The 15665-nt window shown below is 40.4% G+C and overlaps 1 protein-coding gene across 8 annotated transcripts in view; it reads right to left on the reverse strand.

The window, feature by feature from the left end:
- LRRC4C (leucine rich repeat containing 4C) overlaps nt 1–15665 on the reverse strand; it is an 856114-nt gene that overhangs the window by 659089 nt on the left and 181360 nt on the right. The window lies entirely within an intron of this gene.

Genomic DNA, 15665 nt, shown 5'->3' on the forward strand with positions numbered 1-15665 from the left:
AAGGTGCTGACATCCTTCACTATGCAGCCAGTGCTGTCAACCAGCACCATCCATATCATTAGTGATTACAAGATAGTAGAAGAAAACAAGTAAAGAGCAGCAACCAGGAGTTTGGTGCATATCATGCTACTACAGCTGCTGCAGGGCTTTATCCATAACAGAAACACTTGTCCTGACAGGACACTGGGGTCATGTGGGTTACCCTCCATCCACAGCACGTATAAAAGCTAGAGAGAATTGCACCTGCTGCCGCTCAACATTCTGCTGTCCAAGACCTTGATTTATGCAATGAGTTAAGTGTTTTGAAACTTTAACATGTACACAAAACCACAGTCCGATAATGAGCACACTTTTTGATGAGTGCAAACCAAATGACTGGTACTGTTGGAGTTAAGCATGTGCTTGGGAGTAAGGGATGATTTGCCCATTCTCTGTCTTCTACCATAGCACAAGACACTGAGTATGCCATTTGATTAATGGCAGCATGAGAAGGACCACCAGCAGAATTATCATCATTCTCCTTAATAGTATGTGGCATTTCATGATGCCAAACCAAACTTTTGGTGCTATGTGGGCAGTTTGTGTGTTCTGTAAAAGAAAACATGACACAGAAGTGAGAATTTCTCATCTTCCCTCTTTCATATTATAATTAGCCAGGGCCATTTCCTCTCTGTAGGCCTCAATGCTCAGGATGCAAGAGAAAACTGAGCTGTTATTGATGAGACAAACTGCTTAGTTTGAGATAATTATGTCACGCCAATATAAAATAAAAATAAAATTGTTTCCAGAGGAATGACACAAGGTAGTAAATGTTATTTAGACATCTTGTTCTTTACAGTGCTGAACCTACTGTTAAGGTTCAATCAACAATGAACATACAATAGAACTTCAGAGTTATGAACTGACCAGGCAACCACACACCTCATTTGGAACCAGAAGAATGCAATCAGGCAGCAGCAGAGATACAACAAAGAAGCAAATACTGTACAGTACTGTGTTAAATGTAAATGACTAAAAATAAAGGGAAAGTTTTAAAAAAAAGATTCGACAAGGTAAGGAAACTGTTTCTGTGCCTGTTTCGTTTAAATTAAGATGGATAAACGTAGAATTTTTCTTCTGCATAGTAAAGTTTCAAAGCTGTATTAAGTCAATGTTCAGTTGTAAACCTTTGAAAGAATAGTGTTTTGTTGAGAGTTACAAACAACCTCCATTCCCATGATGTTCGTACCTGAGACTCTACTGTACTATCCCACTGTGTGTCAGAGTCAGGCAGGCATGGAAATGAAGACTAGGTAGACTACGGGAGAGTATTTAAATCCAAGATTTGTTTAGATGGATCAGGAGGCTTAACTGAGATGTAGTTTCCTCCTCTGAGAAACCAGCTGAAAATTGCTTCTAAGCTTGGATGACCCTTCTTGACTGCATATGAAACAGGACCACTCAAAATGGAAAGATAACCATGTGATTTGCCGCATACTGCCCATCCCAATTAAGCAGTCTTGAAATGAACCAAATAGAACAAGATGAAAGAGTTTGTGGTAAACTAATAAAGCAAAGAAAAAAAAGCATAAACAGTTTGGGTGGCATAAAGAAAACATGGTGGTTCCATGGATGCTATTAGTGTTCAAACTAGGGCTGATTTCAAGTTGAACCAAATACTTCGGCAGCTACAGAAATAATTGCCAGAGAGAGTCACACAGCATAACCTGCAACCCCAGCATTTCATAGGGGAAGCAGTGTGACAAGAGCATATGAATCTTGGGAGTCTTCAAAGAACCACAAATGGCAGCATCATGAGGGAAAAATGTCTAAAAGAATATTATTGACATGATGTTTCTTAATACTAAAAAGAAAAGGAGTACTTGTGGCACCTTAGAGACTAACCAATTTATTTGAGCATGAGCTTTCATGAGCTACAGCTCACTTCATCGGATGCATACCGTGGAAACTGCAGAAGACATTATATACACACAGAGACCATAAAACAATACCTCCTCCCACCCCACTGTCCTGCTGGTAATAGCTTATCTAAAGTGATCATCAAGGTGGGCCATTTCCAGCACAAATCCAGGTTTTCTCACCCCCCCACCCCCATACACACACAAACTCACTCTCCTGCTGGTAATAGCTTATCTAAAGTGATCATCAAGTTGGGCCATTTCCAGCACAAATCCAGGTTCTCTCACCCCCCCCACCCCCATACACAAACAAACTCACTCTCCTGCTGGTAATAGCTCATCCAAAGTGACCTCTCTCCCTACAATGTGCATTGTAATCAAGGTGGGCCATTTCCAGCACAAATCCAGGCTCTCTCACCCCCCTCTCCCCCCGGGAACACACACACACAAACTCACTCTCCTGCTGGCAATAGCTCATCCAAACTGACCACTCTCCAAGTTTAAATCCAAGTTTAACCAGAACGTCTGGGGGGGGGTAGGAAAAAACAAGGGGAAATAGCCACTCCCAGTCTCTATTTAAGCCTAAATTAATAGTATCCAATTTGCAAATGAATTCCAATTCATCAGTTTCTTGCTGGAGTCTGGATTTGAAGTTTTTTTGTTGTAAGATAGCGACCTTCATGTCTGTGATTGCGTGACCAGAGAGACTGAAGTGTTCTCCGACTGGTTTATGAATGTTATAATTCTTGACATCTGATTTGTGTCCATTTATTCTTTTACGTAGAGACTGTCCAGTTTGACCAATGTAAATGGCAGAGGGGCATTGCTGGCACATGATGGCATATATCACATTGGTGGATGTGCAGGTGAACGAGCCTCTGATAGTGTGGCTGATGTTATTAGGCCCTGTGATGGTGTCCCCTGAATAGATATGTGGGCACAGTTGGCAACGGGCTTTGTTGCAAGGATAGGTTCCTGGGTTAGTGGTTCTGTTGTGTGGTATGTGGTTGTTGGTGAGTATTTGCTTCAGGTTGCGGGGCTGTCTGTAGGCAAGGACTGGCCTGTCTCCCAAGATTTGTGAGAGTGTTGGATCGTCCTTCAGGATAGGTTGTAGATCCTTAATAATGCGTTGGAGGGGTTTTAGTTGGGGGCTGAAGGTGACGGCTAGTGGCGTTCTGTTATTTTCTTTGTTAGGCCTGTCCTGTAGTAGGTGACTTCTGGGTACTCTTCTGGCTCTATCAATCTGTTTCTTCACTTCCGCAGGTGGGTATTGTAGTTGAAGAAAGCTTGACAGAGATCTTGTAGGTGTTTGTCTCTGTCTGAGGGGTTGGAGCAAATGCGGTTGTATCGCAGAGCTTGGCTGTAGACGATGGATCGTGTGGTGTGGTCAGGGTGAAAGCTGGAGGCATGTAGGTAGGAATAGCGGTCATGTAGGAGGTATTGTTTCATGGTCTCTGTGTGTATATAATGCCTTCTGCAGTTTCCATGGTATGCATCCGATGAAGTGAGCTGTAGCTCACAAAAGCTCATGCTCAAATAAATTGGTTAGTCTCTAAGGTGCCACAAGTACTCCTTTTCTTTTTGCGAATACAGACTAACACGGCTGTTACTCTGAAACCTTTCTTAATACTGATTGCCTGCTCAGAAAATAGAGTACGGGGGAGGGGTGGGTGGGGGATGGGAAATCACTACTTATCCTCTTTAAATCCAGAGGTAAAATTCAAAAGGTATCATGTGGCAGACACACCCTTACACTCTGACTTTTAGATTCAGACTCTCTTTAGACCTATTTACACCCATTTCCCAAAACTTACACACTGAGGAGCTGGAAAAAGGGACGAGAAGGTGTAAGTTGCAGTAGGTCATGAGTGGTTTAACTTACCTATTCTTACACCCTCTGGTTAGTTTTCTTTCCTCCTTCACTGTTGTGGACAGGCCAGATTCTGTCAACCATACTCCCGGATCCAGCACCTGGCCCAAGCCTTCAGGATAACAGCCTTCTTTTGTTACCTGCTAATGTACGTAGTCCAGTAGATGAAATAATAGAAATCTGTGCTGTGATGTGCATAGATTAGAGTTCAAATCCTACTGAGATGGGATGCAAGGATTATTACAGATGAACATAGCAGAATTTGTTTTACTTTTTCCTTTAAAATAATTAGGGAATTATATATTAAAAAAAGCCATTGAAAGAAAAAAATAGGTTGCAAATTCAAGAACTTGAAAGTTAGGAAGTGCCAGCTATGAGGTTGCTCATGCAACCTGAATTCAATCCCCTTGCATTTATGCATTATGGTACAGTCTTCAGTTACATGATTTAATACTATTTTTTTCCCTCAGGACCCTGACTTCTTTTGGTGCACAGGAGGGACACACAAGATTCAGGTTCCATGGAAAGCCATAAACCTGAATTTTTATAACTTATGAATGTTTGACTTTGCAACTTAAATAATTGTCTTTGAATATAATTTGGGGATTTATTTGAAGTGTGATAACATAATTGTGGAACTGGAAGCAGGTGAGAAATACACTGTCAGACTCCTTCTAAACTGATTGAGGCTCAGTTTCCTTCTGAATTTGGTCTGAAATACCCTGTAATATTTCACTTTTCGCTTCTCTAACACTGATCCTGAAATGATCTTGTTCTTCATTCCCTTATAGTATAGGGTTCATATTCATTATTAGAATTCATATCACATTTCTGTTGGGAACTGTGTATATTCCTTTTGAGTCATCCTACCTAGAACTTACATTTCTTATTTTACTTTCTCCCTAGATATTTTCTCTCAGGGGCATCACAAACCATGGAGTGCTAGATCTTGAAATCTCTTTAACTTCAGTCTTATTTTTCTCCTGTTGGCCTCTTTCTTGAATGGAACCAAGAAATAAGACCTCTAATGGTATAGATTGTTGAACAAACTGGAGAGGAGACTAAGTTGGCACTACTTCTAGAAACAGATTTCAAGTTCCGCAAGATCAAAACTCAAGCCTACTTAGAGGCTGAGAATTGCTTTTACACACAAGAGCAATTGACTTCCACTAATTGTAAGGTGCATCCAGAATCACCAAGCTATCTTAGTTTATTATTGATGCTTTTATCCAAATTGTTTCTGCAGTGCCATCAGAATATTTCTATCACCTCCTGCAGATTCACTAGCATCTTGCACCAAATTTTCTCATGTCATGGTTCATTTTGATTAAAACCAGCAGGCAGCACAATATTCTTTTTTGTTCAGTCAAATTTCACATTCTAGCATGTTATGTATAGCTGAAAACCTATCACTCCAATTCAAGTCTTCACTTGAAATATTATTATAGGCAGGGCTGGTAGCACTGACTATTATTAAGCTAGCCCAGTGCTTCCTATTATAAGACCCTAGATATCAGAAACGTATAATGTTGCCAAATTTTAATAATTTGCATTGAATTTCTCCATGCCATGCTGGATGTCTGCTTCAGGCTGAATTATTATGGAAAATTTCAGCAAAGTTACTTCAACCATTTCCAAGAACAAGCTTTAGGGAAAATAAGTTGTTTTCCCCATGTTAAAAAATATGGTGACTTTTTGGTTTTGAACAGCTGTAATACCCCCCCCCCCTTGGAGCAGGGGCTTGAAGTTTGGTAAAGGGAGTGACCATTGTTTCTGAGAGGTGCCTTTTGCTATCACAGTTCACATCTACTCAGTAGAGACATCTTAGACTTAGCAGCTAAAATCTCTGAAGACTCCATCCTCACTGAATATGCTCTGTCCCCTAACAGTTCCTACCTGTGGCCAGATTCTGTATGTGCCATCCCTACAGAGCAACTGAGCACATTCCATCCCTTCTTAGCTCCTACATGACAGGACTGCCCAGGCACCATCCCCACAAAGCATCTGAACATGCTCCCTCCAGCCCAGGGCTACAAGGGTGAAGCCTGCTTTACTTGTAATGACTGCTCCAGGCCAGTGTTCAATGATCACTCCGAACCAAGAAGTCTCACTGAGCTCTGCATCATTCAGTGTTCAAGTTCTAACTGATAAGCGTGCATAACATACCAACTGGCCCTTGCTAGAGCCACTTAAAGATGCAGTTCCCCACATCATCCTTCCGCAGCCAAACCATTATCAATCAACATCAATAGAACACAGAATTTCAAACACTATAGCCAATTTACTACCTAAACAAATTATGTTCAAATAGGTTCTGAGTTGCCCATCACTATTGCGGGGACATGTGGGTCTCCCCTGAGACATCAGCACCATTGTTGTCAGGCAGTAGTAAGTCCATTAGTTCTGGTTCTGCTTAGCTGTCTCAACCTGTTGTGGTTGTCTTTCTGAGACCTTCTCAGGCAAGACAGCCAACTCAGTGCCCCTTATCGCCTCCCTTCTGGAATTTGGAAGTGTCACCTACTCCTCCATAGTATGTTTCTTTCTGGGCCACAACCTCAAACAGCCTAGGGGCAATCTCTTCTGACACCACGAAAGCTGTGCGGGTACTGCTTTTTTCGGATCACTGGTGGTTTGGGGGGGGGGGAATGGTTCAGGTCAAACAAAACATTTCAAAGAGATTGGGACAAAAACCCCAAGACAGAGGGTTGGAGGAAGGCTGAGATTGAATGAGAAGCCTGGGAAGGGAGACTGGTACTGGTAGCCCCTGGGGTGGGGAGGGAAGAGACAGCTTGGACAGTGAGCTGAGATGAAGGAACTGAGACTAGGTAGGTAAGGAGACTAAGACTGAAATGAGAACCCCCAGGAGTTGAGATAGGGTCAAGGTAGGTAAGGAGAGTCAGAGATGGGGCAGAAGGTGATAAAGTTGCGGGGGCGGGTAGATGGGCAGAAGAAAAGTCTGTGCTCACTAGAACATACTTTCCTCCAGCATCTGGAATAGAACCAAAAAGATCTGAGTCTCACTATTCCTCTGCTGTCAGCAAATATCTATGAACCTTCTGCCAAAGTGTGTCTCATCCCCTTCTAGTGCTGGTCCACATAGGGGATAACAGCCCACTATTGCTATCAGTTACTCCATTTGCTCAAATGTCAATGGTCTATGTGGTGAATCTGTGAGCCAATGTTGCTGATTGCCTGTGAGTTAACAGGATACCATGATAGAATTTCTCTTTTACCAGTTTCCATGTAAGAAAAAAACCTAGGCAATCACACACAAAAAACACTTACGTTAAAGAGAACATTAAAGTTGTGAAGGCAATTACTCAAAGGCAATTACTCAGGACATGTTAGTTAAGGTTTCCTGTGCAACCTTAATTCGGCCTCCTTGTACATATGCATTATGATTACAGCTGGCCAGAAAATGGAAATCCATTCCCATTAAAAAAAATTGTTAGGAAAAAAGATCAGTCTTGAACTGGAAAATTTCAATTTTACAAAGGTATATTTTTGGAAAATTATTCTACTAGAAAATCCCTGACTAGCTTTAATTATGACACAGTCTTTAATTATGTGATCACATAAAAAAGCCCATTAAGAAATAAATAAATCTGTATTCATAGAAGGGTTTGAATTGTGTGCAGTAAATAAGGCATGTGGCCACACATTGAACAAAAAAGGAGAAAACAACATATTGAATAGCTACTGATTAATAAGCATCATCCATTCTGTGTACTGAATGAAGCAGGGTTCCTGTGGAAAATACAGTATGTTGTCATGTAATTAAAGAGTATATCATAATGCATACTCATAAGGGGGCTGAAATAAGGTTTTTCCCCTCACACACACCAATTGCTATTAGAGAATCCCCAGCAAGTTTTAACAGTATATAGCCTATGACACAACTCATCAGTTAGGATTCCATTCAGCAGAGGGAAGAGTAGAGGCTCACTGTGACATATACACAAAGATTCCATACAAATCTCTTTAGGAAAGACAAACATTTGACTTTTGACCCTTTTGGCTGATTAAATAACTAGCAAAAAAGTAAATTTCTAAAGGTGTGAAGTTTCAAATTAGGTTCAGCGAAGTATACAAAAGTTCAGTGTTTCTCAAAGGCTTATTCAAAACTATATTCTGGACCTCTTGGGAGGAGGGTCTGTTCTGTTTAAATGGTTCACTCCATTCTACAATTTGTTGCCTGAATAGCAGGAATTCTTATGCTTTAGCAAGGCATAATAGGAGCACAATGGCCTCCATTTTCTTGAATTACTAATAATTAGATTTTAATAGCTCTCAAGATGTGCTGGGCTCTTTCAAAACACAGAGTAACAGAGCCTCTGGCCTGAAGGCGTACAGTCTAAAAAGACAAAGCATAAAGGAAAGAAGGAATACATCAGACAAGCAGTTGTCTGGTCCCACAACCTCTCTCATACAACACCCTCCACATAAAGCTCCACAGCATTCCCCAACAATAGGGGAGTCATCCATTGTAGTAAACCTGTTTCATCTTTCATGGGGAGTGGGGAAAGGTATGATGGTGAAAATAAATATCTGGGGTGAAATCCTGGCCCCACTCAAGTCAATAGCAAAACTCCTATCATCATCAATAAGGCCGGGAGTTGACCCATAATGGTGTTGCATGTATGTATGTTTGTTTAAAAAAAAAAAGAAATTCAGAGAGAGGGAAGTTGACAAATACCTCTCCACAGCAAATTCACGTCTACGTGCAGTTTTTTTATTGGCATAACTAATTCCTTTAAGCACGCAGTATTGTTTGTTTACAGAAATTATACCATTACAACACCTAGTGTGGATGCAATTATAATGGTGTAAAGGTGCTTATAGCACCACAGGTTATTCCCTTTCCTTTACAGGAATTAGCTGTGCAAATATAAGCACCTCTCTATAAATACCTCAAAAAGGAAACACCTGGGAGGGTAAAGAGCTATTTAAGCAAAAGGACAATGTTCTCAAAAGAACAAATGGATATAAAGTGGCCATGAACAAGTTCAGGCTGGAAATTAGAAGGTCTCCAACCATCAGAAGAACACAGTTCTGGAACAGCCTCTCAATAGGAGTTGTGGGGGAAAACAACTTATTTGGTTCTGAGAGAGAGCTGGACCAATTCATAAGTGTGATTGTATTACAGGGGTACTTGTGTTGGAAGGGGGCAGGGCTCAGCAGCCCCGGGGCTCACTTTCAGTGTATATCTTACGTTCCTAAAGGTTCCTGCTTCAGGGTTTTAACCCATCCCTTGCAGGGGTCTGGAAGAGATTCCCCCTCCTTCTACACGCACCATTTTTGGGAGGCAGGGGAGAGAGGGGTTGGGTCTCCTCCTTCTGAAGCTTCAGAGATGGCAACCATTGAGATAGCAAATAGGGAGGGCCAGGGCTCTGAGGTGGCACCAAGCAGTCTTTCGCTCAGGTGCCTTGCTGGCTGATTGTCACTCACATACTCATGGTCTAAGTGATCTCCATATGTGGAGTTTGGAAGGAATGTTCCCCCAGATCATATTGGCAGTGAGGTTGAGGGTTTTTCCTGGTCATTTGCCAGGATTATCTGGGTATATCTCACTTAATCTGTTCCCTGCCATTGTGGGAGGTGTTAGGCACTGCTCCACCTCGGATTTCCCTATTGTCTGTCTGTAGCATATCGTAATTTTCTAAGGGGCATAATACTTTAAACCCAACAAGTGAAATGGGATCAGTGGATGCTGCGTGGTGTTGAGGGCCCGTGTTATACAGGAGATCAGACTAGACGATCTGCTGGTCCCTTCTAGCCTTAAATTTTTATGACCATCAGTGTAACAGCATCCAGACTAGGGGAGTTATACCACATTAGCTTTACTAGCATAGTTAAAGCAACACAATTTTTGCATGAAGATAAGCTCTTTCCGATAAGTGTCCAATTAGCTATGGTAGTGGGAGTAATAATCAGTGGTAGGAATTTTTTCCTGACATATGCAAACAATTAATTTACTCCCTGTGATGTGAAGATTGAAAGCACCTAACATTACTAGAATATACATATTTCAGTTTCAAATCTATTGCCTACTATTTGATCAAGTACTTCCTTGTTCTTGTGTTCTACTAAGGCACCCAAGTGGCTTTTACCTCTCCCTCCCCCCCATTTCTATTATGTTTCTCACTGAATGTATGACAAGTAACTCAGGCCTTGATCCTGCAAAGACTTACATGTTGAAATCAATTAACAGTAAATGTAAGCAGGTGTAGAACTTCTTACAGGATTAGGGCATACTTTTGCAATGAAGTCAAGTCCTTCAAGGTATGGCTGCAGGCTTTCACTACTGTTCTCAGGTGAAGCTGAGAAGCTCTGCTATGCTGCTAATAGCAAGGGAACTTCAGTGAGGCTAAAAAGTGAAATTAAAATGGAATACTTTTAGCAGGATGGTGGGAGCTGAAATAATGAAATTGACCAAAATTGCAGTTAGACATTTATGATTAGGCAAAGAGTAAAGCAAGAGCAGGGCTGGAACCAACTATTAAGCAACAGGGAATATCCCTCATATCATACCAAGATACTGCTCATCTCTTCCTATAGCATCCCAAATAGCTCTTTAAAGGCAGGGGAGGGAGTATTGTCTAATAGCTAGAGCACAGGACTGAGACTAACAGCTATTTGCTGTGTGATCTGAGGTTATTTAACTTCTGTGCCTCAGTTTCCATTAAAAAGGGAAACTCTTGCATCTGTCACAGGAGTGTTTTGTCTAGGGGGGAGTTTGTTGAAGCATAAAGCACTCTGAGCTGCTTAGGTGGGAGGTTCCATAGAAGTGCTAAATATTACATTTCCTGTGCACCTTTCCCCATCTATTTTTCTTTTGCAAAGCAGTTTTAATAAGTCCCCCACAGAAGTGGTCCCTCCAACTCAGGGTTGAGACATACTGGAAGGGCAGGGCTGGAAAAGAATGGATTGCCCTGCTTATGCTCTACGAAACAGAAGATTGACCACAATCATGGAAACAGCTGGATTCTTTTCATTAGCATCATGACAAAGAATATGTAGCAAACTGGAGGGCAGAAGCTAAGTCCTGCCATTCTTGCCTAAAAGTTTAAAAAAAAAAAGTGTCTGAAACTCTGTCCCTCCCTTCACTGAGAGATGACTTGCCTTGGTCTCAAGAGCTTGTTTCTAGTGTGCTAAGGTAAAGCACAAGAAACTCAAGTGTGATCAAATGGAGACTTTGCAATGACGGCTGGCTAGAAAATTGGCCAAGTGAACCATTCCTCAGTCTGTCTATGCCTTCATTAAGTTAGGCAGAACATATTGCTCAGCTTATTTTTCTCCCATTCAATCACAGATCTGTGGTACAATATTTAACTCTGCATCAAACCTGTTCTGTTCAACTCATTCTCTCTGCATGGTGATCAACAGGATTAGAACTAGATTCCCCTCTCCTGCCCTGAAGGTCACTAGTTCTTTTCTAATTTTACTCTGAAGTGGTAGGGGTGGAGGTGCTGTGTAAATAAATAGAGCTCGCTCCTAAATCTGTATTCAAGGCACATGAATAAATGGCTGGCTTTTCAGAAGTACCACGTACGCAGCAATATCCATCAACTAAAAGGAGCTGTTGGGAGTTCTTTTGAAAGCCAGACCAATTATTTAGGTGCCTAAACATTGAGTTAGAAGTGAACCTTATGCTTTTATTTTTCAAAATCTTTGTCACACAATTGTTATACATGTTTGCAGCCGTTCTTCATTAATGTAGTAGTTGGATTAACCACATAAACCCAAAATGCTAATGTTCCATCTTTCAGATGGAACAGAAGATTGAGATCTAGCCCACTTGCAGTCAATGCAGATCCCATGACACTTCCGTCAGGAATGGATACACGTACCCTGATGTCCTGTTTGGATTCCAATTTGTGTAATTACCTTTCACTATCATAAATATTCCCTTTAGTCTTTAGTTCCTGTCCTAAACTCCTGGGTAATGTGGAGGCACACTGTTCAACAGTTGCCATGTTCCACCTCAGAAATAAATGCCTATAGTGGTAAGTGGAATGATCCCTATTTTCTTCATTCTGTAAACTACTTTGGGTTCAAGAACAGGAAATGTACTATACACTGTACAAATATAATTACTTACAACCAATAGTAAAAGGATGTCCAATTTACTTGTCTTTGCTAGGTGGCTGTTGAAGGGGTGAACCAGTTCAGGTAAAAAGTAAGGGCTTAGCCACAACAAAACCAAATTTGAACATTTCCTGCAGTTTAGGGGAATGGAGTAGACTTTTTGCTTGCTTGCCTGTTTAAACTATTGTTGCATCTCTGTGCTTGCTGTTCACAAGCTTGACCCCAAAGAAAGTACCATGAAAGGGCCATTTTAGATAATCCATAGTAATTATTTGATTTGCAACATGGAAAATGTCAGGGCATGAAGGATTAGTAACAAAGTTTAAAAATAAGGAAGGACAATCCATTGTGTTTGAATACTTTAAGATGAATTAAAGTTTGAGCCAAAACATTAGTTTAACATAGATACAAACATTTCAATAATAAGATAGGGTTTTTTTGTTTAATTCAATATAACATGACTTTCTTCTTTTTAAAATCAAAAAAATTTCCCTGCAAAACAGAAGATCATTGCTCTATTATGAGAATCACAAAGTTTAACTCATTATAATGCTTGGCACTTCAGTGTGTTTTTAAGATGTAAAGTGTTGTAACAAACATTACAAACCCACTGAAACTGAGGAGTTTCATTATCCAAGAAGACTGAAGTGCAAGCAGGACATGGCATAAGCAGAGATAAGTCCAAGATTTATGCCCACCTACTGGGTCTGGAGACCTAAATCCAATAGTAATTGGCAATTAAAATACTTAGATGGATAGAACAGTAATAGTTATTTGACAACGTGCTCAGGACTGTATAAGAGATAATTCCTCTCCCAAGTATCGTATAAGTTAAGAAGAGTAAATTAGGAGTTTAAAAAAAATCTTTGCAAGTTTGCGTCATCGGGCAAGGAAAAGTTGATTTTTTAAAAATATATCACAACTCTCTCTCCAGGGAGTTGAAGCACATTTTTTGTTTTAGGAAAAGGCCATTCTGGCTTGTGGATGTCTCAGAACTCCTCTTCCCCCCCGCGCCTTTCAAAAGGCAAGAGAATAAATACAGTTCCTAGAAGACAGTGAGTTTGTTGCTTGGTGTATGGAATTTCTTCTCTGATCATTTCTAATTCAGCGATACATGTATGAATGATTATGGCTTCTCACAAATATACCTGACACACTGGACATGACCACTGTGATTACAGCCTGCAAAATTAGCCTGTTTGGAACAGCTTCAGTGGGAATGAAGATAAATAGTGACAGAAACTAACCTATCAGCACAGAGGTCCCATCCCCTCATTCAGCACTTTCCCCAGTCAGTCCTGCTTCAATAGATGATCCCAGCGTGACACCTAGTGGTAGCTGCACACTAATTTGTTAGTCTCTAAGGTGCCACAAGTACTCCTTGTTCTTTTAACCCTTTAAGTGGCTATTAGAAAGAATATGGTTTCTTTCCAAGAGCTTCACTCATGTTTTTAAATCCATTGCAGCTGTGTGACAAATATCGCGCATGAACCGAAATGAGAACAGTTGAATTGCCTGAGATAAAAATCTTTCTTGCACATTCTCAAGTTCAGAGTAGTTTTCTGGACTTTCTACACACTATGCCTCACTTGAACTTGATACTTGTACTACTATGATTGTTTGGTACAAAGTGCTTTCCCACCCCGTCTACGTATATAGACTCTTTAGGTCGGGGCTGTGGGTAAAGATGCCCAAGTTATGGAAAAACCTAATTAATTTATTTCTAATGAGATTTAGGCTCCTGAATACAAGGACCAGATTTACAAAGATATTTATCTACATCTTTAGGCACATAACTCAACTAGGTGCCTTTGTAAATACCAGTAGATACCTAACTTCCATTGACTTTCCCTTACAATTAACTGACTTACCCATTAAATGTTGTAAATTCCACTAAGCACTTTCGATGCTTAAACACCTATGTAAATCTGACCCCTATTCATACAGCTTAAGGCCAGAAGTGACCACTAGATCATCTGAGCTGATCTCTTGTATGTCAAGCCCAACACCACCCTCACCCAGCACCATCACCCACTAATAAAACCAGACAAATGAAAGGAGACCAAAATATTACAGCCTTTTGGAAAATGGGTTGCATGCTCCTAGATTACAAAGGTGTCTTTGCAATTTTTACCCTATATCTTCACTATATCTCCATGTAGAGAGTCGCACATTTGGAACACAACTGTAATACAGCTAATGATAATCTGGAACTGGTCAAAAGACACAAAAGTGATCTATGACTATTATGTGACTAAAAGAAGGAAATTCAGTTCATCATTACTTCAGGATCATACTATTTGTAGTTTGCAAGTATCTGGATGGCTTCCTGGTAATTATGAGCACCCCAATTCCAAAAGTTTCATGAATTTTTAGCACAAATATTTATTCACCTGAAAGTTTGTACTGGAAATTATCTCATTACCCATTTGTTCGCCTCCTTTTTCCAACATTCAATCAGGGAACAGAAACAGCAGGTGAGTTAGGTGTTCTGTCACAGATCATAATGAATTTGCTAATACTCAAAGTTAACAGTTATTGATAACCTGTTCGCTGGAATTTATTTGCATGAATTATCTGAACACGCACAAAGAACTTGAGAAAAATCACAGCAACTAGGACTGGTTCACAAAATTCTTCAAACAGAAAAATAAAGGGCTAAATCTGCAATTTATATTTCAACCAGCCATAAGATATCCATTTGAGGAGAATCTTATAGCCATATATGCTATGTGTCATATCTCCAGTTCTCTTTACAACCGTGGGAGCATACTGTCCAAGGTTTTGTCGACAAAGTGTGACAATGCACACCACAGAGCTCTGAAGATGGTGTGGTCTAACTGCCCTGTGTAGCTCCAGCTGATATGTTCTAAAAGGTTCCTAGCGTACAGTAATGTTTCAAACAAGACTACATCAATGCACCCAGCAGGGTCTACACAAGGCAGTTAGAGTGCAATACTGTAGAATGCGCTACAGTTTACACTCCTCTAATGAGTACGGACACACTATGTAGACAAGCCCCAAGTTTGTCTTTCACTTCTGGTCCAAGGTAGATCGGAGGTTTGAGTCAATAATAATGAAAACTAATGGAACAAGGGAAAGGAGACAAACTCCTTGCTCAGAAGTAGTACTTGCTTCAGTTTTTGATGAAGGTATAGGCTACTTTTCTTTTTCTAACATCCCAATATATGAAAATTTTATTCAAGTGCTGGCTTTACGCTTTTTAAAGATTTTTCCCCCCAAATAGCATAGACTACATCTTACCAGGGCCTAAACACAAACCCGATGAATCTGTTGAGTGTTTGCAGAGAAATTACACCACCTGAGCTCCTTTGTTTGCAGAATTCTGCAGTTAAACTTGTCATGCATCCCAGTGTCCTGAGCTTTAGCATCCTGATGACTGCAGCTAATGAATGCATTTCACTATACACCATCAATATCATTGCAAAACAACAAATACTCACTGTGGAAACATGGATAAGAAAAAACAACTCCCCCACTCCCCCATTTACTGCATGTATTAGGTTAAGAATTGAACTCTGAGGACAGAGTGAGCAAACGGGAAATACTGCTTTAAAAAAGCAAAATGACTGAAATAGTCTAAAATACAGTGAACCTACATAAAAAGTGCATTCTAGATTTTAGTGATATTACTGATTCCAGCAATATTATCTATACCTAAAAATGGGAAACATTGCTGGAACCATATCTCTAAAACTGGAATGCATACAGTGGATGCATACTCATTGTCTCTCAATTCCTATGGTCTCTGTTGTGCTACATTCTCATCTTATATCGGACACTCGTCC

The sequence above is a fragment of the Caretta caretta genome, chromosome 6 (assembly GCF_965140235.1).
Source record: "Caretta caretta isolate rCarCar2 chromosome 6, rCarCar1.hap1, whole genome shotgun sequence".
Classification (NCBI taxonomy): Eukaryota; Metazoa; Chordata; order Testudines; family Cheloniidae; genus Caretta; species Caretta caretta.